This window comes from Sapajus apella, unplaced genomic scaffold (assembly GCF_009761245.1).
Source record: "Sapajus apella isolate SASKATOON/1434 unplaced genomic scaffold, GSC_monkey_1.0 scaffold10, whole genome shotgun sequence".
Taxonomy (NCBI): Eukaryota; Metazoa; Chordata; class Mammalia; order Primates; family Cebidae; genus Sapajus; species Sapajus apella.
The window spans coordinates 33,693,993-33,717,237 of NW_022436950.1; the positions used below are offsets into that span (position 1 = coordinate 33,693,993).

At 38.7% G+C, this 23,245-nt stretch overlaps 1 protein-coding gene across 2 annotated transcripts in view; it reads right to left on the reverse strand.

The window, feature by feature from the left end:
- The window catches only part of PARD3B (par-3 family cell polarity regulator beta), a 1,108,767-nt gene that overhangs the window by 97,962 nt on the left and 987,560 nt on the right, over window positions 1-23,245 (reverse strand). The window lies entirely within an intron of this gene.

A 23,245-nucleotide genomic window follows, 5' to 3' on the forward strand; every position in this document is an offset into this window, starting at 1 on the left:
ACACAGAAAGACTCTGTCTCAAAATAAATAAATAAATAAATATAATAAAAGCACCTTTTCTATAAAACCTTTCTTTACTAACAGGGGTTGGTGACAACCAACTGCCTACTCCACAGCATCCATGATGCCCCCTCTGACCACCATGAACGTTAGTTCTCTCTCTTACGAATGGCCATACAGAAGCGATGAACTGTTTTCTAACCAGAGTTTGTCTTTATTGTTTTTGTCCCTTCCTCTGTATATCCTGTGTTTACCTCCCTTGGAGTCTTTTCCATCAGCCTCTGAGATTCTAAAGGGCAGTGACTGGCCCCAGTAGGTTTTCAATACTGTGTGTTGGCTTTTTGCATGAATATTATATCTCATCCTTCTGCAGCTATCAGACTAACCAAAAACAAGTTGAACACATAACAGGTATTTAAAAGTACTTGTTGACTGACTGATTCCCCACCTATTCACCTCACACTTGGTATCACATGGACCACCCATGTGCTTGCTTTTGTTCTTGGGTAGCCCTCATGCATGGGCATGGAAGGAGTAAATAGAAAACTTGAACTATTAGGTGGGGAAGAGAGATTTTGCCAGTAAGCAGGAGAAGTAACAGTGTCAAGGTTAGTAGGGAAAATTTTCCTAGGTGGTACTCAGCCACCTGGAAATTATTTTCTTCTTACCCAAAGCCCCAGCTCTCCATAAAATCACCATTCCATCCCAGCTTGTGCAGAGTGTGTATATGAGGCTGGGGATATCGGGAGAGATGGTGCAAAACAAGCACATACAGGCACTTAGATGATGAAGAAAGACTATTTTTGGTGTTTAATTATTGTCGGAGGACCTTTAGAGTGTGCCTATAAAACTTCTTTATATTTCATCAATAGGTGGAAAAGGAGACACTGGGGTTATTTGAGAGGGTAAGAGTCCAGTGAGCTACGTAGGTAGGGATGAAGACTGTACATCTTTAAAGCAACCACAGACAGACAGATTGAGAATTCTCTGCACTAGGATAAAAGCCTTGGTTTAAATTTCTCACCTTTTACCAAAACCAGAGGCAAGGATGGTATCAGAGAGGGAATAAGAAAAATAGAAAAGACAGGGAAGAAGTAAAGGAAAGAAACATTGTCCTCACCCACCTAAGGTTTGCTTTCTTGAGTGTGTAAAAACTGTTTCTTATGGAGAGAGAATTCCTGCGAATACCAGCAGTATGCTGAAGGTTATTAATTGTGGTTATTGGAAAATTACTGTGCTTATGTATCCCTAGAATAGCTCTGGACATTCTACCTGAGCTTTTTGTTGCAGTTATAAAGTTCCAGGTTGATAGTTTCAGCACTGTTATCCAGAACTGTCCTGGCATAATAATAATGTCAGTCAGCATTCTGTTGCCTTGAGGAGACCACATGCCTGTTGCTGTTCTGGTGCCTTGAGGAACAGATTATGTGTGTATATATATATATACACATAACTATATGCATTATAATATATGATTATGTATATACCTGCATACAAATAGACAAATATATACAAAATATACAAATATACATATAAAATTTACATATAATATTCATATATACATATATTTGTACATTTTATATGTATATATGTATATTTGTATGTATATATGTATATTTTATATGTATATATGTGTGTGTATATATATATAATATACATACACACACCTATTAAATATACCCAACAGCATATAAAGTTCTATGAAATGTAAGGTGATCCTTGTTCTCAAGGGATTTTCTCTCTTGTTGGGAAAACAGCATTAGAAATGAAATAAGAATGATATAGGACAATGTATTACAAAGTGCCATTCCAGATGTCATCAGCAATGGCACAGATGAGGCCTGGACGTGTCAGGAAAAACTCCATGGAAGTTCCAGAACTTGGGCCAGGCTTCAAACGATAGGCAACATGCTTGCACGTAAAAAATTATTCTGTCCTTCACTAATTGTGTATATCTTTGTATGTTTCTCCACTGATATTGCAACATCATTAATGCAGTAATTCACTGTATTCAAAGCAATGAAGAACTACAGCCCCCTTTCTCATGGAAATAGGCCTGCAAACAATTATGGTACAATGAGATCACCGTGGAAGTCTGAGGAAGGAGGCAGTGGGAGTCTGCAGGAACGGATACCAAAGTCCACCTGGGAGAGCTGAAGACAGCGTCATGTGGGTGTTGAAGCTCCATCTCAAACCTAAATGTGAATGAGGAGGAGTGTTTCTAGGGCAGAATGGTGTAGGAGTCGTAGGATAAGGCATTCAAGTAAAGAGAACAAAAGTGAAAAACCATGGAGGTGTAACAAAAGCACTGTGTTTTCAGGGAATTTGAAGATTTTGGAAAGGTGGAAACAGTGTAAGAAGAAAAGAATACTAACAACTAGCAACCATACAACTGGTGCTACTATTGTGGCTTTTACTGTTACCACCACTGTAATTTTTAAAAAGAAACTAGTTTTTAGAGCAGTTTTAGGTTCACAAAAAAATTAAGAGGGTGGTATACAGGTGTGCATATAGTCCCACCCTGATGCATGCATAGCCTCCCTTATTACCTGCATTCCCACCCGTGTGCTACAGTTGTTACAACTCACTAACCTACATCGACACATTATAATCACTCAAAGCCCATAGTTTACATTAGGGCTTTATCTACCTGTTGTTCATTCTATGGGTTTGGACAAATGTATGACGACATATATTCATCATTACAGTATCATAGACTTTATTTTCACTGCCATAAACATCTTAAATGCTCTGCTTATTCATCACTCCTTCCCCCAATTCCTGGTAACCATTGATCTTTTTACCTTCTTCATAGTCACTTCCAGAGTGTCATATAGTTGGTATCATACAGTATGCAGTCTTTTCAGATTGGCTTCTTAGTAATATGCATTTGAGTTTCCTCCTTGCTTTTTCATGGCTTGATAGCCATCTTGGTTACCTCCAAGTTTTGAAAATTATGAATAAAGATGTGAACATTTATGTGCAGGTTTTTGTGTGGAAGTCAGTTTTCAATCCTTTGAGTAAATACTAAAAAGACGATTGCTGGATCATATGGTGAGACAATGTTTAGTTTTGCAAGAAACCACCAAACTGTCTTCCAAAATGGCAATACCATTTTGAATTCCCACCACAATTCAATGAATGAGAGTTCCTGGTGAATGAGAGGAGTTCCTGGTGTTCCACTTCCCTGTCAGTATTTGGTGTGGTCAGTGTTCCCAAGTGTAGCCATTCTAATAGGTCCTCAAACCCTAGGACATCCAGATTTTCTTGTATTTTATCCTTTAGGAGTTTTGTAGTTTTTAAAATTATTCTTGCCACAACATGGAGGGTTCAGTGAAGGTCTGAGCCGGAAATGGTAAGAGCATAACTACAGGACTTTTCAAAGGGTGAAGACAAGAGAGTATCATTAGGATTTCAAAGAGGTAAGATCAATGGGATTGACTGGATTAAAGGCAGTGATGTATTTAGAGGAATGCCCAAGTTTCTGAGCTTAACAACTACATGGTTTTGGTAACACTCACCAAGACAGGAATAAATAAAGAACGGCTTTGGGAGTAGAGGTGGGAGGAGGGAATATTTAGATATATTAAACTTAACTTGGGACATTCAATAGAGATATTTGATAGTTGAGTATAATGGTTTGCAACTTAGAGAAGTCTGGACTAGAGATGTAGCATTGGGCAATGTTCAGCATAGAGGTCGTACTGGAAAGCTTGGCAAAGAATGCCCAGGAAGAGTCTACAGGGACCAAATAAAAGACAAGACATGCAATGAGAAGAGAGAAGAACACTAATACTATTCTTAGGAATACTGTCATTTAGGGTGCAGGCCAAAAACATTGAATCCAGAAGGAAGTCTGAGGAAAAGAAGTTGGTTCAGAAGAAAACCAGGGAAGTGTATAATTGTAGAAACTAAGAAAATAATTCCATGAAGGAAGTGATCAACAGTGTCAAAACAGTCAAGAGCTTCAGTAAGACAGGGACTGTGGTGTATACTGTTAGTGCACTTCGCTCAATGCACGCTTCTTGTAGAGTGTCATCTTGAATTACAGAGCGTCTAAAGCTATAAACTACCTTTCTCTGGATTCCCCTGCAGCCAATGTACTGGCCTGGTTTAAGTCAGGCCATAATGTTTGGGAAATAGAATTGAGGCAGTGGCCACACTTTTACTGTTTATTATGGCAAGAATGACTAAATGAGAGGTATGCTTCGTTTTTCTGTGGCAGCTTTAGTAGCTGTAACATTGCTAGTTTCGGGGGTGAAATGTAACCTTTATAGTTGGTTTTAGAATTGGTGGCAGGAGAGGTGGCTTCCTGATTGTGGAACCTTCCTAATCATGGTGGCTCCTGATATGAGCATTGTGGCTCTGTAGCCTAAAACTTCCTACATAGAAATGGCAGGAGCTCCCCTGGTAGCTCAGTTCTGCAGTGTGGCTTGGAAAATCATTCCTGAAAGCTTATCCAAGAATTTTTCTTTCTTTAACCTCCTTTATGGTTCTATAAGCTCATTACTATGGTGTAATAAATTTATTCTTTCTTAAGCAACAGTATATACTGTTATCTGCAACTGAACAGTGACCACTATACAGTCTGCAAAAATATTTTTTGGAATTGGCAATGAGATGGCGATTGGTGCTTTACTGAGAGTGATTCTGGTGGATTGACAGGGAGAGAAAGTCAGACTCTATGATGCTGAAAACTGTTTTCTAATAAATAAACAACCACTGACTGTACTGTCTTATGGAGTCATGCTTATGGAATGGGATTAATACTTTCAAACACGTAAATACATGTTAGTGTCTCCTAGGTAGAGTAACATGTGAAGTACTGTAGGATGTAGAGGTGAGAGAAAGTCCTCTCCCTCAGGGACACAATGCTAGTTACCGAAAAAGATGGGGATACACTTCTGTTCCATTATTTTCTTAAAAATTAATTTAATCATTTTTTTCTCCCTTAAATGATTATTGTGCAAAACAAACACATACATATTTTAATGGCATATAGAGCTATTTTCTCTTCTATTTACTATTGACATTTGTGTATGCTATTAAATATATTTAAAAACATGATTTTTAATGGCTATATATCTCATTATATGGATAAATCATAATTTATGTAATCTACTTCTATAATATGATCAATTTTTAATATCCTGGTTAGAAATGGTGGCATATAGATAAGTGTGTTAGGTACAAATATTCTTGCAAAGAACTGCAAATGGAGGATAGGAAATTGCAGAGAGAGGGTTGCTGAAGGGAAGCCAATTATAAGAAGTTGTGGTTAAGTCCTTAGGAAGTCAGACGACTTAAAGAGGGAGTGAGGGAGAGAAAACAGACACAGGCATTTATAAGCTCACTTCTCATTTTTCTCTGTGCTCAACAAGGCTCAGAAATATTCCTGCTTGAAGAACTCCTTATTAGGTAATTTTCCTCATCACAAAAAAATAAGGTCAGCAGCTTCCATCCAATTAATTTTTTTAAATCCCTTTATCATACTTGGTATCATGCAGTTTTTTTTTTTTAACGTAATGACCTAAATATATGTCTGATAGAAACAATCTTGACTTAAGCCATAACAGAAACCCTGCCTTTTACACAATAGTGTAACGTTAGAACTTACGCCTAGATTTGGGGCATATTTATCTCTCTTTTACTGATACAGCCCAGGAAGTGAAACTTCAGAGAGCTTATTCAAAACAATTTAAAGCGCTCATACCTTGGTGCGCCTTGCACGTGGTGACCCTCTTTGGCTGGATTATGACAGCCTGTGACAAGCCTATCAGGAGAGCTTGGTGTTTGGAAGGAATGTTGAATTAATGTGCTTTTAGTCCATGGGAGTTCCCCCAATTTCATTCACTCAATGCCTGCTGCCGGCTGGGGTGTTAAGAGCCTTGTTTAAATAAAGCTATTAGTCTTTTCTCTACAAAAGCAAAGAGCTTGCTGCTTACATTCAGGGTTCCTTAAATTAGTATGTATTTCTAGCCTGCACTGCTAGAATCAGCAGTTTCATAAAGCAATATACTAAAGAGGCCATTTAACCTTCCAATATTCCCCATTTGTAGATTAATGGCAGAGGAGAAGATATAATGCCTTTTCAAACATTTTTTAACAATTCATTAAAAATAAAAGAATAAATTACACAAGATTTTTCTGCAACTGTCTGCTGATGAAAAGCGGAAACAATTCAAAATTAACATGTTTTCCAGCTTCCATAGGTTAGGACACATTTTTGCCAATCTTGTAATTTATGTCCTCTAAGCCAATTTTCCTGAGGAAATTTAAAAGCTGCTGTGATGGAGAGGCCAAGCAAAGTTGCAATATGGCTTATTCACCTATATATAACATCCTCATTTACAGATATGTCTTACTTAGATCCATTACCAAAAAATGGGTTTCATGCTGCCAGACACATCACAAGATTAAGATGCAAAGTATAAAAATTTAGATGCCGTTTTAGGAAACGTGCCTTTCATTTCAAGTTGGTATCATGACAGATATTTTTGAGCAGTGTTCCACATTTCCAAAAGCTTTCTTCTAATTCCATTGCTCTTACCTAGTTATAGATTTCACTGGAAGATGTTTAAAGGAATCAACACAATAAAAACTTCTAAAAAGTTATAAACTTGATACTTTTCTGTATCTTCTAATATTAAGACATTTTGCTTAAATACTATATGTTCTAGGGAAACTCAGGGAAATGCTCTATTTAAACAAAAGGAAACTCATCAAAATAAGATGTTTAATTATGTGTCTTTGACAATGCGTGGTATATTATGCCTCTGCTACGCATTTACAAATACACTATCCAGAGAGGCAAAAGAACACACACTCATTCAAACTATTATTTTTGAAGTGTTTGTTTTCTGGAATTTGATTTCAGTAATTTTGTCAACAACGAAGTACTTAGCTTATAGACTAGTCTAGAACATCTGCTAGTTTGAAAAATACAGCACATAAAATATTTAAAAAATAACTATTGGGTAAGTCTTTCAACCATTCTGTATCTACATTTTCCTTCCTTGTAACATGTCAGGGTTAAAACAGAAATCCCTAAAGTCCCTTATAAGTCCCTGTGCCTGTGTACAATTATAAAAGTTATCTTGCATCATTTCCACATTTATGTTGACCACTATCATCTCATTAATATAGTAATGGTGTATAGGCACATGATGATTTTATAGCAGAATGACAAAGAGAGGAAAACAATCTGCAAATTATGAAATTATGAAGTACTTATTGAGATTTAAGCATGAATTCTTATGAGAGCACCATCCAAGTACTAGCTGCATGCACACTGGGGTGTGGGATCTTAATAACCTGAACTATCTCTGTTATGATTGTCTTAGCAGAAAATAAAATCAGACATCTCCTGCCAGCTCTGTTTGTGTCTAGGCCTAAGATACAGTTACCATAGAAACTATGATTGTGGATACAATTTTACAAATTTGGCTTCATCTATCAGATGCACTTTGTGTGTGTATGTGTGTGTATGTGCACGTGTGTGTATGTGCCTTTGCCAACAAGCTTGAAGAGCAAACTCTGGCTCTATGTCTTTAATTAAAGAGCCAGACACCGTTCCTCATTTCCTTTCCCCCATCTGTCTACCTACAAATAGAGATATTGTAACACTGGCTAAAATGTAAACTCATACTTGAAAAAAGACAAATGTCTGAGGAAAAGAAAGAAAAAAGATATTAGGAAAAGCATTTCCTAAGAAATCTGTCACCTGTCCTATATTCTCTAGGAGCAGAGTAAACAGGAATTTGATGTAGTCTTAGCGACATTAATCACTAGATGCTAATCTCTAGTACTTACTAAATCTGGTTTCTAATTGTTTCATGAATGTATTACATGAGTAATTTACTCCTTGATGTCTTGTTATACACTCTGTGTCAGTGTTATTGACTCATCCCAAAAGAAACAATGCCAACCCTCAAAATATGTTCAATTCTTAAATGATATATTAGTTCATATTATTTCTTAGGAGTTTATACCATTCCTTTTAGCTGATAAACTCTATAAAGCATATTCATTGACCAAGCTCACTAGCATATTTTAGGTATACTTCCATTTATAAAGACTAAACAGATACAGAAAATATTCAGCTTTTCCAAATATTTCTTTTTTCTACTTCAGCCAGTGGGCAAGTTCTGCTGATTTCCATTTACAGTTACTAGAAAGAAAAGACTTCCTGGAACATTCCAGCATCAGTATCATGAGTTACAATCAATGCTACCATTTCCCTCTCTGTCTCATTTCACACATGAGGAAATGAGAGTTCAGAGATCGTCAAGAGACTTGCCTAAGGGGTCATGCGGTGCAAAGCCAGGATTTGAACTGAGATGTGTCCGATGCCAAAGCCACATTTCTCCCCCAACAATGCTGCTTATGTGTTGGCGGTGACCATTAGAGTTACTGTCACTCTGTTTCCTAAATGAAGAAGTGAGATGAAGGACCTGAAAGTTCAAATGAACCTATGGTGGTGATGGGATGGGATGTGTGAAACTGTCTGTGACTCTCTGCAAGTATTCGGAGTGTGTTTGTGGTCTCAAAGCCTATTACTGAACTCCAATGGCCTAGTCATATTTATTTCTTATAGCTGGAGGCATTAATTTTTGTATATATGTTAATTTTTGGTATAGCAAAATTGTTTTCTGATAAAGAGATATGTGTTCTAAAAATAGCCTCATTTATGTGCAGATTTTTTCAGCTATTCATACATGGTGTCAGTCTATTAATTTGGTTTACCTAAGATCTCAGATTGTAAGTTTCCTGAGCGCTAGGACAATGCCTTCTTTTGGTATCATTGTATTCTCAAGGCCTGGCATATAATCTTTGTATCACCCTGCTCATTAATATTTACTGAGCCAATGATACAGAAGTCTCAAACATCTACTCAGTGGAAGTTAACAGAAAGAATGAATCAGACTCCATGCTAGATTTCTGAGACTATTAAATTGTAGAACAACCTATTAAACTGTAGAAAATATATTATCAAAATGTTTTCAAGGGAGCTTTACCTTCATGACATCTGTTTTACAGTTATGCCTTAGTAAGACTGCCACTAGGCCGGGCGCGGTGGCTCAAGCCTCTAATCCCAGCACTTTGGGAGGCCGAGGCGGGTGGATCACGAGGTCAAGGGATCGAGACCATCCTGGTTAACATGGTGAAACCCCGTCTCTACTAAAAATATAAAAAATTAGCTGGGCATGGTGGTGCGTGCCTGTAATCCCAGCTACTCAGGAGGCTGAGGCAGGAGAATTTCCTGAACCCAGGAGGCGGAGGTTGCGGTGAGCTGAGATCGCGCCATTGCACTCCAGCCTGGGTAACATGAGTGAAACTCCGTCTCAAAAAAAAAAAAAAAAAAGACTGCCACTTACGTTTACATTCTAACAATTTAGATTTGAACTCAGATCTGGAATATAAATAAAAATCATTTGGAATCTGAATTATGTAATTGCCTGGCATGAGGAAAAGATTCCTATGAGCTCTAAGTAACACTGGACTAGGAGAGGAACCATATACAATGGGATGAATTACTGAGCAAGCTGCACATGGCTACCGTTGGACAGAATGGCTGCCTCACGATCATTAAAAAATCTGGAGACAGCAGATGCTGGAGAGGATGTGGAAAAATAGGAACACTTTTACACTGTTGGTGGGAGTGTAAATTAGTTCAACCATTGTGGAAGACAGTGTGGCGATTCCTCAAGGACCTAGAAATAGAAATTCCATTTGACCCAGCAATCCCATTACTGGGTATATATCCAAAGGATTATAAATTGTTCTACTATAAGGACACGTGCACGCGAATGTTCATTGCAGCACTGTTTACAATAGTAAAGACCTAGAACCAACCCAAATGCCCATCAATGATAGACTGGACAGGGAAAATGTGGCACATATACACCATGGAATATTATGCAGCCATCAAAAACGATGAGTTCGTGTCCTTTGTAGGGACATGGATGAACTTGGAAACCATCCTCAGCAAACTGAAAGAAGAGCAGAAGATCATACACTGCATGTTCTCACTCATAGGCGGGTGTTGAACAATGAGAACACATGGACACAGGGAGGGGAGCACTACACACTGGGGTCAGTTGGGGGGAAATAGGGGAGGGACGGTGGGGGGTGGGAAGCTGGAGAGAGATAGCAAGGGGAGAGATGCCAGATGTAGGTGATGGGGAGGAAGGCAGCAAATCACACTGCCAAGTGTGTACCTATGCAACAATCTTGCATGTTCTTCACATGTACCCCAAAACCTAAAATGCAATAAAATAAATAAATGGGAAAAAAAAAAAAAGAATGGCTGCCTCACTATGCGGTGCTAACTGGAGTCACAACATTATCAGACCTGCCTTACCATTTACTGCTGGAATCAGACAGGAATTTCCCCCAAATTTGCATTAACCAAATGACTTTGTGATGACTGCAGCAGACTATGTCAAATTCTAGGAAGATGAATGAAAACAGTTTGAGGAGAAAGGAAGAACTGAACAGAGATCCTTTTTGAAAACTGATGTTCTTATGTCAAAACCTGGTTTGGAAAACCAGACCATTATACACAAACACAAACTGTTGAATAGTTTCCTGTTAACTAGTGAAAAAACTCAGCCTCTTAGCTCGTATGCAAGGCCTTTAGTAACCCACTGCAACCTAACTTTCCAGCTTTATTTTGTCCTTTTTATGTGTGCTCAATGATCTTATTGATCTTATTAAGAATTTTACAGATCCCAAACATGAATTTTTTTTTTTTTTGGAGACAGAGTTTTGCTCTTGTTGCCCAGGCTGGAGTACGATGGCGTGATCTCAGCTCACTGTAGCTTCTGCTTCCCAGGTTCAAGTGGTTCTCCTGCCTCAGCCTCCCAAGTACCTCCACACCCGGCTAGTTTTATACTTTTAGTAGAAATGGGGTTTCACCATGTTAGCCATGCTGATCTGGAACTCGTGACCTCAGGTGATCCCCCCACCTCGGCCTCCCAAAGTAGTGGGATTATAGGCATAAGCCATGGTGTCTGGCCAGTCAAACGTGTGCTTTTTTGCCTATAGCAGGATATCTGTTTCTTCAGTTTTGGTAGCTCTGCCTATCGTCAGGTTATTGCCATAAACATGGCAGGAGCTTAGTAAATGCTGATTGACTGATTAATGAAACAAAAAATATTGCTCGGATTGGGTATATTCATTGCCGTGAAGGGACAAAAACAGGTGGAAAAAGTAGTGGATCACATAAAATAGGGCCAGGCACAGTGGCTCATGCCTGTAATCTCAGCCCTTTGGGAGGCCAAGGTGAATGGGTCACTTGAGGCCAGGAGTTCGAGACCAGCCTGGCCAACATGGCAAAACTCTGTTTCTACTAAAAATACAAAAATTAGCCATGGTGGTGGCACATGCTTGTATATTTTCAGTTACTTGGGAGGCTGAGGCAAGAGAATCACTTGTACCCAGGAGGTGGAGGTTGTAGTGAACCAAGATCGCACCATTGCACTCCAGTCTTGGGGATAGTGTGAGACCTTGTTTAGAAAAAAAGAAAAATAGATTCTGTGAGCCTTAAAACACTCAGAGAAGGGAGCCTGGAAAAAGGGGTGTAGATAGGGAAAGAGAAGAAACAACTCAGAGAAACAGAGAGAAGTTGCAAAAGAGAATGGAAACTGTGAAAACAAGCTAGATTATGGCAATCTACTCTAAATCTTGGCATACAGGTAATTTCTGTCCTAAATTTCTTTCCAGTAATCAAATTCATGGATTGATCAGAACACTTCATTCCTCCACCAGCACAGGTAACACAGACTTTGCTCTTCTGATTAGAAGTATATATAACATTTTACTTTCAATGTCTTTAAAATGTGATTATTTCAAGCCAACATTTAAAGGTAGATTTGATATAATCATTTAATTGGCATTGATTCATCTACACAGAACTCATTACTGAATTCTTCAATTTCACCAGTATAGTTTCCTTCCAAATTATCTTTTATTTAGATGCTGGAAGTGCAAGTCCTGTGAAAACTTTGCCAAAATTAAAAGCTTTTAGATTTCTAATGCTGGCTAGACACAAACCCATGGAAGATTGTTGAAGAATAATGCATGCTTGCCAACTGCCAGATATGACTGCTTTTCGCATAATTAATGTCATTCTTGCCGCTCAAGTACCATTTCCATCCTCTAATAATTTGCACTAATAGAGGAAGTTTCTGCAATAATTTGTGCATCCTGCAAAACCACCATGGCTTCTATACACCTTTTAATCAAAATAATGACAATGGGTGAAGGGGGCTGGTTAGAGATATTACTGCAATCCCAGGCTGCATTTGCTTTGTCATTGTTTTCAGTCTCAAAAACCTGTCCAAAGGGCTCACTGCATTGACTGCGTCAATTAGACCTTGGTGCTTTGATTTCAATAGCATTGAACCATATGAATTTATACCCAGACAAGAAAAATATACAGAATGAATGTGTTGGACAATTTATCTACCAAAAAAATGTGAAAAGAGAGTATTTTTTAAAAAGCAAAACCAAAAGATGAGCAGATGCAAATATAGGCTGAGGTCCCGTGAAATATGATAATTGTAAAATACTTTAAGCTGCAGCTTCCAGTAAGAGGAAGTGGTAGACCAGCTGCAAATCATAACCTCAAACCTGCCAATTCACACTATTATTTTTTTATGCTCTTGCAAAATCAAGAACTCTGCTTGGGATATAAAATTATGCAAATATATAGCAAGCAACAACAACAACAACAAAAATCATCCCAAGTGTCTTATATGAGCCAAGACATGGATATAGCATGATCGTGTCGCATGACTCACGTGCTATGGAGGAGGACAGAGTCCACGATTAACTGGGTTTCTAGGAACGCTCCCCCAGACTTCCCTGTAAGCTGAGTAGTGATACAAAAATGAGGAAAGTTTGGATATAAGGAGAGAACTGCTGAGTCTTTTCCCCTCTGTTCCTGAGTTGCTTTCGAACTAGTGAAAGGCTACATCAAAGTCTCATTCTTCTTTGGCTAAGATGGCTTTGAAAAAACTTCACCTGAGTCACATCTAACTGCACTTGGCTGCTCTGTGAAGTCCACCTAGTGGAGATCTGAGGATGCCACTTGAGCAGAACACGTTTGCTCTGTGCAGTGACCTGGGGGAGGGGTGGGGTGCAAGTTTGGAGACTGTGTTGAGTGATCTGATTAAAGCTTCAGAACTGGATAGCTAAGCTACTGAGGAAATAATACAAAGGATACTTCAGTGTGGATTTTAGTAGCCATTGTTAAAATAAAAAACAGCTGGTCATCAGTTGTGATAGCTCACTACTTCGTGAGCAGTGTGGCAGGCACTGGGGAAAGGACAGAGTGACCAGCAAGGGGGCAACGGCTGGCTTTGAAGCTTGGATGCTGATGGGCCCCTGCCCATGGACTTGGTGGGGCTGTGCACATACCTGCTCTACAGGATGATACCTAAAAGGTCAAACTGATGTTCAAACTACCTGTCCTATTTTTAAAATGTGCCTGCTGTCTAGTTCCTAAATACATATTAAATGAGTGATGGATTATCAGATACTATATTCATACAGCGTTTTGCAACGATCAAAGCATGTTCTCAGACATCATCTGACTCAATCCCCAACACTACCCCATCCAGGATAAAGGCAGTTGTTGTGAATTCCTTGTACGACTATTTCACTCAAAGAGAATGACATGGCAGGGGCGTAGGTGAAACAATCCTAAAAGCGACATCATTCCTAATGTGTGTCTGATTCCAGCATTAATTAATTCTAACTGGAAACTGCATGAAGAGTCTCTAGTTGAACACCCAGAGGCAGTGATCTCAGGCCTGCACACAGTGTGGTGTAGTGGTTAGGGACAACTACTAAGGAACAGATTACCTGGGTTTGAATTCTGGCTCTACCACTTACTGTCTTTGTGATCTTGAGCAAGTTAACTTTTGAGCCTCATTTCTTTCACCTGTAAAATGGGATTAATAGTAACTCAGATGATTGTTGTGAGAATTAAATGTGTGAAGCATATAAATCACATAGTACATCTCACACATAGTCTACTACATGTCAGTAAATCTTCCTTCTTACTATTGTTGCTGTAGTTACATTGAACTTGACCTTTCTATTGGTTAAAAAACAAAACAAAACAAAGCAAAACCACTTGGAGAGAATTTCTTCCCTACCCTATAGAATTCATTTCCATGAACCCTCTGAGCAGATCTGAGCTAATGGAAGCTTCTTCACCGATACTATTCTAAAAACGGTATTGAGAAAGAGAGTGAAGAGAGAGAAAAGAGAGAGAGACAAAAAAAAGAGGGAAGAACAGAGAGAGTAATCTTGCTTTCTCTGATCAAAGTGTCTCTTTTCTACACTATATGTATACAAGATGAGTGGCTGGAATAATATGACACATTTAGAAGGATGACGTGTGTGTGTGTACACATATGTAACATCTAGGCATAGTAGTTTCTGCTTACAGAAACTACTCAATGCCTAGAGAAAAGTCTATTTCTTGAGCATGACATCCAAGCCTTTCACAATCCACTGTCATCATTGTCATCTTCAGTATCATCATCCTTTATCTGCATACATTCTCACATTTTCTTAACATTTGTTCAAGTTTTTTCCTCTCCCCCTCTCTTCCATCACAGGACCTCTGAAAATCCTGTCAGACAGAACTATTACTATTTTATTTTCTAGGAGCACAGTATATCTTTGTAAATAATAATTACCTAGACTGTTAAAAGGAGGTGGTTTGTGTTTTTGTTTTTCCTTTTCTGCTGGACCATCAGTGCTTTGAGTACAAATAATCCTGCTTTATTCATTCATCTTTGTAATTCTTCTTATCTAGCACATATTATATGCTCAATAAATGATTAAAAGAATAAAGCATCAACTAAATGAGAAAGTAATCTTGAAGGTGAGACGTAACATAGGCAAGCAGAGAAACAAATAACCCTAAACTACCCACAGAAAACAGACTTGGATTATCCTAGCTGGATTATCCTACCTGGGCTACGTCAAGGTGCTATTAGCAACTGAATGCAATGCTCCAATTCCTGCGGGAACATTAATTCTACTGAATGAGATCAAGAAACAGTATTTGTGATTTAGGCATTTAACAGTGCAAATATGAAATATGGATTTTATTACATGATTGAACAGTTTGGGATCATGCATAAATACCAGGACCATGTGTGTATAGTCCTAAGTGACTGGGTGAGGGGGGAATGAAGCTGACTTCCTTTCCAGGGTACAATAGGTTGTGTGCACAGGTACAGAGTGAGTCCACTTCCACCTACTAACCTCAGCCATTCTGCTATAGGTCCCTTGGTGAGTTTTCTGAAATGGACGCATTCTCTAGATTTAGCCCTGCAGTCTGGCAAAAGGCCCCTTCATTGCATTTTTAAGTTTGAAAGCACCCTCAGTGTCTGTGTTCAGAGAGTTGCTCATCCAAGTGCGGTTCTTCCAGAGAAGCAAAGGTACAGAGTCTGAAGGGGAAGCATTATGTAGCAAGGGGTCAGCAGACAAGAGAAACAAAGAGAAAAGAGGAAAAAGAAACCAACATTCACCATTATTACTTCTAAGCAAAGAAGCTAAATCCCAACTTTGGCAGCTATTCAATTGAAATTCTGGTTGAGTGCCATTTATATGATATAGCATCTTTAAGGAGAAAAATGTTTATGTACTTACTTCAAGGTCTATTCATTATGCCCCCATGTATCTTGAATGTTGAGCAGAAAGCAACACCTATTTATTATCTAGTACTGTTTTGCACTGCTTTAGTGGGCTCAGAGAATTGTGAGGTGATTTACAAACATTAGTCTATTACTCTTAACATTCCTAAGAGGCAGGTAAAAGAACATATAAGGATCTCTACTCATCAATGTAATGAAATTAAGAAAAGTGAAAATTTAGAATGAATATTGCAAAGAACTTCTTATGGTATAATCCATTAGGATGAGGGATAATTTCCCAGGGGGAGTTGATTTATATGTTAGAAAATGTACAACACCCATTCATAATGTATTTGTGACAGATGTAATGCCATGCCCATCTATAAATCAAATTTATCTTCTGTTTGAAGCCCCAGAACCCTTCCTACTGAAGGCTATCCCTAGGGGCACTGACCTGAGATGTTTCAGATCTAAAGGGCTCAATTACTAAAAATCTTCCATCTTGTAATTGGGTTTTGGTACGGAAAATAACACCAGCAGTAATCCAAGTCACTTGGAAGGAAGTAGAGAGAGTTACATTCCTGAATTTGTCCATTGGCCTAATACAGTCTAGGGGACAGGTCTCTCTGAGTATCTTCCCCAACGGTCATGTGAAACTCACTTTAACTTTGCAGACAAGCAACAGTGCATAATTTATACTAACAACCCACAAGTGAGTTACTGATCAGATGAAGATCACTGAATTTAAACTTACAGTGTTCACAAGGGAAACATCATTTTCAATTTGAGGGTCTACCATGGGGAACAGCCCAGCCAGAGTGGGTAGAATCATGCTTCCTTAGGAGCAGAGACCAAACACCGTAACTCACAGAGCAGCAAAACTCAAGTGAGTGGGAGCAGAAGAATGCACTGCTGTGGAAGGAATAGGAATGGAGCCTCTTTCACTATATTCCTGGGAACACAGGAGCATGCAGTTCAAAAGTTAATCAAATCATTTCTTAAAAAATCAAAATTCAATTCCACCTCCATCATTTTCAATAGCACACAACTCAGCTAAGAGACACCACACACTTGTTCCATCTCACCATTCTCACTCAATGAGAATTCAAATACCTGCTCATAGTTAATACCTGTAAAGGTATTAACCTCCACCCCCTGCCATTTCCCAGATACTCTTGAAAAACCAAACTGCAAGAACCTATGAAAAGAGTGTGAGCTTATTCAAGGTTTTTAGATCCACTCCAATTTTCATTAGGCCTGCTGCCACATTTTTATTAGAATCACCTTGATTACTTCTCAATCCTACCCTGGGTGAAGGCAATACAGCACCATTGGCAAGGTTATAATCAGAAAGGAGAAAACACCAGGAAATGCAATTTGGGGTATAATTCTCTACTAGTAAAGCCCCTAAGAAAAATGATCCAACACTTTAATGTGTTTCTAATTACTGATTTCTGTGAGTTATTGAAATCAGGGATCCTCAAAATGGGAGAGTTTGGCTACTGCCTGAGGAATTGCAGCAAAGCAGAGAGCACAGAGCCCCCTCGCACAGAAAAAGGAAATTATAAAGGTGACAGAATGAACTCGCTACCACGTAGGAAGAGAAACCTTTTACGGAATAATGTCTTCAAATACCTGTTCTTCGAATGAGATATTATTTAAATACTGTGATTTAAAGAGACCCAATAAATCAATATTTTCAGAAGCAAATATACTTCTTATTATGCTACAAACAAATATCCAAATAATTGTATTATTACTGTGTGCAGTTTGAAACAGAATACTCACTTGCAGATTACAATGAAGAACACTGGCCCTGCTACGTCGTGTATCCCATAACAGAGCTGTAAACTGCTATTAGTACATCTCTAACGATGGTTTAGTTTTGAAATGTCCTACGACATGTTTTGGCATGGAGAAAGAACATAAATAGTCTGATGATCACCACTCTGCTCCTTCCCTACTTGTTGACTGGGGCCAACTCTGAGGCACAGTTGCCTAAGCATGGAGTATGTGTTAAAGGAGACTGGGCTTGGATGTCTGTGAGGTACATGATTAGTGGCTGTTGTCACTTCTTTCCATTACTGCAGAGTTTGCAGTGGGAGTAAGCCATGGTATTCTCTGGTGGGAACATGAGAAGGGAGCAGAGCAGATTTGATTATGGGGGCAATATATCTACACAGTAGATGTGGAGCTAGGAGAGACGCATGAAAGAATTCCATTTTACTCTGTATACACCCGTCTGTAGACTGAAAACTCATATATCCTAATCTCGAACAAATTTGTGAATATGATAGCCTCTGGTTTTGGCAGTCTGGAATGAAATCATTGGCCATCTCTCCTGAAAATCACTCTCTAGAGCTGGGCCATAAGAAGAATATAGCCAGGCTAATGCCAATTGTTTTCATTTTTTTCTAAGCATGAGGAATATGTATAATCTATGCATCTTAGAAAATTAGAAATAACAACTATGGGTAAGAATGGTTAAGCCGGGTGCAATGGCTTATGCATGTAATCCCAGCACTTTTGGAGGCTGAGATGGGTGGATCACTTGAGGTCAGGAGTTCAAGACCAGCTAGGCCACCAAGGTGAAACCCTGTCTCTACTAACAATACAAAAATTAACCGGGAGTGGTTGTGGGTGCCTGTAATCACAGTTTCTTGAGAGGCTGAGGCAGGAGAATAGCTTGAAGTCAGGAGGTGAAGGCTGCAGTAAGCCAAGATCATGCCACTATACTCTAGCACTCTAGCCTGGGTGATACAGCAAGACTCTGTCTCAAAAAAAAGAAAAAAAAAATTGAAAGAAGAAGAAGAAGAAGAAAAAAGGTTAAACAGAGTAGATTCCATGAAACTCCATGTGACTGGTTCTGATCCAGCCACCTCTCTGGCCTCTGTCCACTGTCCCTGTCGCTGCTCACTCTCCTCTCTGCTCCTCCAGCTTCCCAAGCATCTTGCTCCCTTAGCCTTCTCTGACCGCTTTATAGAAAACAGCGTGCCTTTCCCAGCCCCTTAGCCCCGCTTTATATTTCTTCATCGTCATTATCATGGCCTGATATTTACTCTTTACTTGTTGATTGTCTATCTCTTTTCACAAACATAAACTCCAGGAGAACGGGGACTTTGTTTTCTTTCCCTAGCACCAAGACCAGTCCCTTGAAGATATTCAACAAATCAACATTTGATTAGGGGAAATGTTTATAAACCACTTTCCTAAACATGCATGTCTCTTCTTGTTCCTTTTTTTTTTTTTTTGGCTTTTTCATTTTTTCTTTTTCCCCTTCCCTTCCCAGAGACAATTAATGCACACAGAGTAACCGAATATGGGAAGTCTTTGAAAATGCTTTTACTAGACTATATTAGAGGTGGCTGGCTACCTAGTGACTTCTTTCATCTCTTAAAACACTGAACGATTAGCCCCATGTGGTGGAGTGGGCCTATAGTTCCAGCTACTTGGGAGGCTGAGGTGGAAGGATTGCTTGAGCCCCAGAGGTTGAGGCTGTAATAACCTGCTGGTACCCCTGCATTCTAACCTGGGTGACAAAGCAAGACCCTGTCTCAAAAAAACAAAAACAAAAAAAATCCCCCAAACACTGAATATTGAAAGCTATGTCTTTTTGTAAGTTTAGTATTTATTGTCATAAATTTGAGAATAATTCTGGTTATAGAGCGATGATTTCATTATTTAATGAACACGTATGTTTCCTGTTACTGATTTTTAAATTTGGTGATAAAAAAGCACTTAAGAATGTGTATTTTAAAATTAGCCTGAAAAAATATACCTTGGCTCAAGTATAATTGTTATGGATAAAGGTATGGGGGTAAGAAAGTGGATTTTTATTTTCCAAATTCATTATTTTGAATTAACCCATGAAAACTTTCACACATAAGAAATCTGGTGGATAGGAGAATAAAATAAGCCATCTTCAAGTTCTGTATAGAATATGAACTTCATTTATTTGTCTTCTGTCATCAAGGTATAACACGGCTTATGTGGGCACTGGGGTGTTGCTTACACCAGTCTCACTGCTAAATTGTTTTATTTATGATCATTATTTTCCTTCTGCCTTCCTTTGGGAGGAGAGAATACAAAAATTAAAATTTATAAATTCAAAATATCCACATCTTAAAGAAAATATGTCTAATATTTTCCTTGAGTGAAAAAAGAGGGATGGCCATATTTTGCTTTCTTTTCTTTGCAATGAAAGTTGAAACAGTGATTTTGTGTTATTATAACACTCATCATTTCTCCCTCTAATTTGGATGGTTTTTAATAAAGCTCCATTGATTCCACTGAAAGGAATTCCTCCTGGCAAAAGCAGAACACACACACTGATTGCTAAATATGCAGCAATTATCATATTCAGCAGCATACTTTAATATCTTATTTATAGATGTATCTATCTATAATTTGCTTTAATTAAGTTGCATTGATTTTAATGACAGGAATGATTCTTAGAGAAGGGGATGGTGTCATATGCTCCCATGAGTCCTGGTCTATCACACTTTTTAAAGATGTGGTCTGATGCCTTAGTGACCTTCCTTCCTTAGGCTCCAGGCAAACTCATTCCAACTTCATGAAGTTTAAGGGAAATTTCCAGTGTGTTGACACCTCAGATTTTGCCCTCCTAATCACAGGATGGTGTGAATTAACATGCAGCTTTGTGGCATGAGAGTGGCAACTGAATTTTAAAGTGGTTTACCTGTGTGTAATTGCATCAAAAGCCAAAAGTTGCACTATTAATTTAGACAGTGTGGCCAGTAACAATGTTTTGCCACTCCAGTAACTCCCAACCATTTCCCCCCTGCATTGTCAATAACAATAGTTGGCTCTGAGAAGGATATTGGGACTTGGGGTATTTTTGAATTTTTGATTATTTTCCACAGCCCCTCCTGGTGTAAGTCTGAGAAAACTGAAACCAAGAACTTACAACAATTTTGCCTTTTATGACACCTGTGTTCAAAAGTGATGGGACTAGGTGACTAAACACAAAGAAACATGAAGATAGCAGGAATATTTTTAAAGGCTCTAAAATATGACTCATCATGACCAGAAACTATTTCTCTTCCTTTTTAAATGGATGAAGAAATAAGCACTGCTTCTATAAATCTTTGCACCTCAGAAGGTGCCAACATTAATTTTGTATAAATTATCCATGTTTGAATGCCAAGGCATGATCACAAAGGAACACTCAGAAGACAGTTATGCCAGTGCATTCGCAGATTCTGGTCACCATTTTTCACTCACTGATTATTGCTACAAGTGTTGATTAATAGTGGTGTTCATGCTGCTAGAATGCATTTCCCTGGAGGAGAAGAAAACATTCAAGGAAAACAAAAAACAGAAAGAAGGAATGATAATAATCAACCCATCCTTCCGCTTCTCTGTAATAACTCTGCGGAGAGTGTGCAAATCATGGTTCCTGATGATCTGTTAGCGGCTTCTGAACCATTTCACTAAAAAGATCATCCATATGCATCAGATCACCAATTTGTCAATCAGTTTATAAGGCAATTAAATGTTCCCTAATCTCCTCCCTCTCTCTTTGGAAGAGGATAAAATGATATAAGCAGCAGGGGTCTGAGAGTGGTGTTAGGACATTTCACATCCAGTCTCTCTCCTGTGTCTCAGAGCCCTGCCTGAATGCTAGAAAAAGCTTCAATGACAATAATGTGCAAGGCTGGAATTTACCAAGGCTGATTAGCTTAGTACTTATTTTTCTCTCATTAGTAATGCCATCCCTCTTATCCATGGAGGGAAACTAATGAATTGGATTTAGAGAGCAAGAACATTTCTTAATAAATGCAATATGACAGGAGATATGAAAACTACAGCTGAGAATACAGCAGGGGAAGGCTTGCATGTCCAGGCGATTCTACTTTAGACTGTTGAGACCTCAGCTTCACGAGCTTCTGATCTTGAAGGTTATCAGTTTCCTTTGTCCAGCTCAATAAGATCATTTCCTGCTTCATGTTTCTCTCTCTGGGTGGCTTTTCTCATCATTAATCCTATGATGTGTTTTTGTTCCTCTAACTCTTAATTGTCTCTAATGAGGAGCAGACCATCAATAGCCACATTTGCAGTTCCCCTCTTGATTTAAGTGGAGAGACTAATTAGTATAAATTATGGTGAAAAAAACCTGAGTCCCTCCCATAAGACGGAAGAAGAAAAAGCAAGTGAATTTACAATATTATACCTTCTTGCACAGAGTATGCACTTTAGTTCTTCCACAGCAATCAGATTTAGGCCCGTGTTGGCTTTTCCATAAATTCTTTGGCAAAGGTCACAGTCTACATACAGCTATTGAAATCTTACGTTTCAGATCACAACCCCTGTCCTTTGACATCTCATCTTTCACTCACCTCCCATTCTGGCGTTTTCTAATGGTCCTACACTACATAATTCCTTTACAACAATCCTTATCCAGGTGGGTCATGCCTCTAGAGTCATCCTTTCTTGCTTCCCCATTTCATCTTCTTGAATTGTACAGCATGAGTATCTGTGTATCCAATCCAAGAAGATATTTTTCATTGCTTTATTTCTCAGTGGAAGCATGTGCAACATTTTGTAGGGGACTATGAAAGAAAGGAATCCAACTTAGCTCTTTTCCTGCCAACCATACACACATCAGAGATATTTTGCCCCTCTCTGAATCTTGGATTCTCTATCTCTAGCTCCTCAGGAGGGGAGGGTGTTGCCTAAAGAGGGCCAATCTCTGGCAGTTGTAGTAATAGATTCTGAACCCTTAGCTATTATATTAATCAGAGCACACTGCATTCTGGAAGAAAGCAGACAAAGCAGAAAAGGAGAAAATAAAAAGCAAAAGGACAGTAATGAATCAACAAACATATAAATTATTTTCCAGCAACCATAAAACCCTTATTTTTGCTACAATTGAACTGACTACTGCAGAAGCATTACATGTAAATTACATCAACATCCTTAGGATGCTGGTATCTCCTCCTCACCCAAAAGTCCTCAAGTCTTGTTTAACCCTGTTGTGGGTAGTAGTGGGTAGCAAAAGACCGGTCTCAAACATATTAGGATAATATATTTTTCTCCAAACTTCACTAGCAACTTAAATGTGGCAGAGAGAACTTGGTTTAATATTTAACGAGTTGCAGCTGTAAGGTTAGCTGTGCACAGCATTTCCTTTCCACACGCTCCTGTTTGTCACTCTTTTGCATCTTGTGGTGGGAATGTGCATACCCTACGGATAGCATTTCTTATTCTTCACAGTGCTGTTGGGTGGCACCTTTCTTTGCCTGCCTATACCAAGGCGGCAGTTGGCAGAGTTTCTCTGTGATCTGTTATTATCTTTCATTCATGCTACCAGATGGATACCAGATGGGTAATTGTAGCCAGTGCCTCTGCTCTAAGTCCACATGAGAGCCCATGGGCATGGACCTGTCAGTGAGCTGATTCTAAAATGGTGCTTCAAAGAAATACTCCTCAAAACTGTATGCATCTGTTCTCTACTCAAATGACCCTTAAAAAACAAAAGAAAAAGAAAACTCTTGTAGACCAACTTTTATTTCTTCATATATATATATATACACACATATACATATATATATATATATATA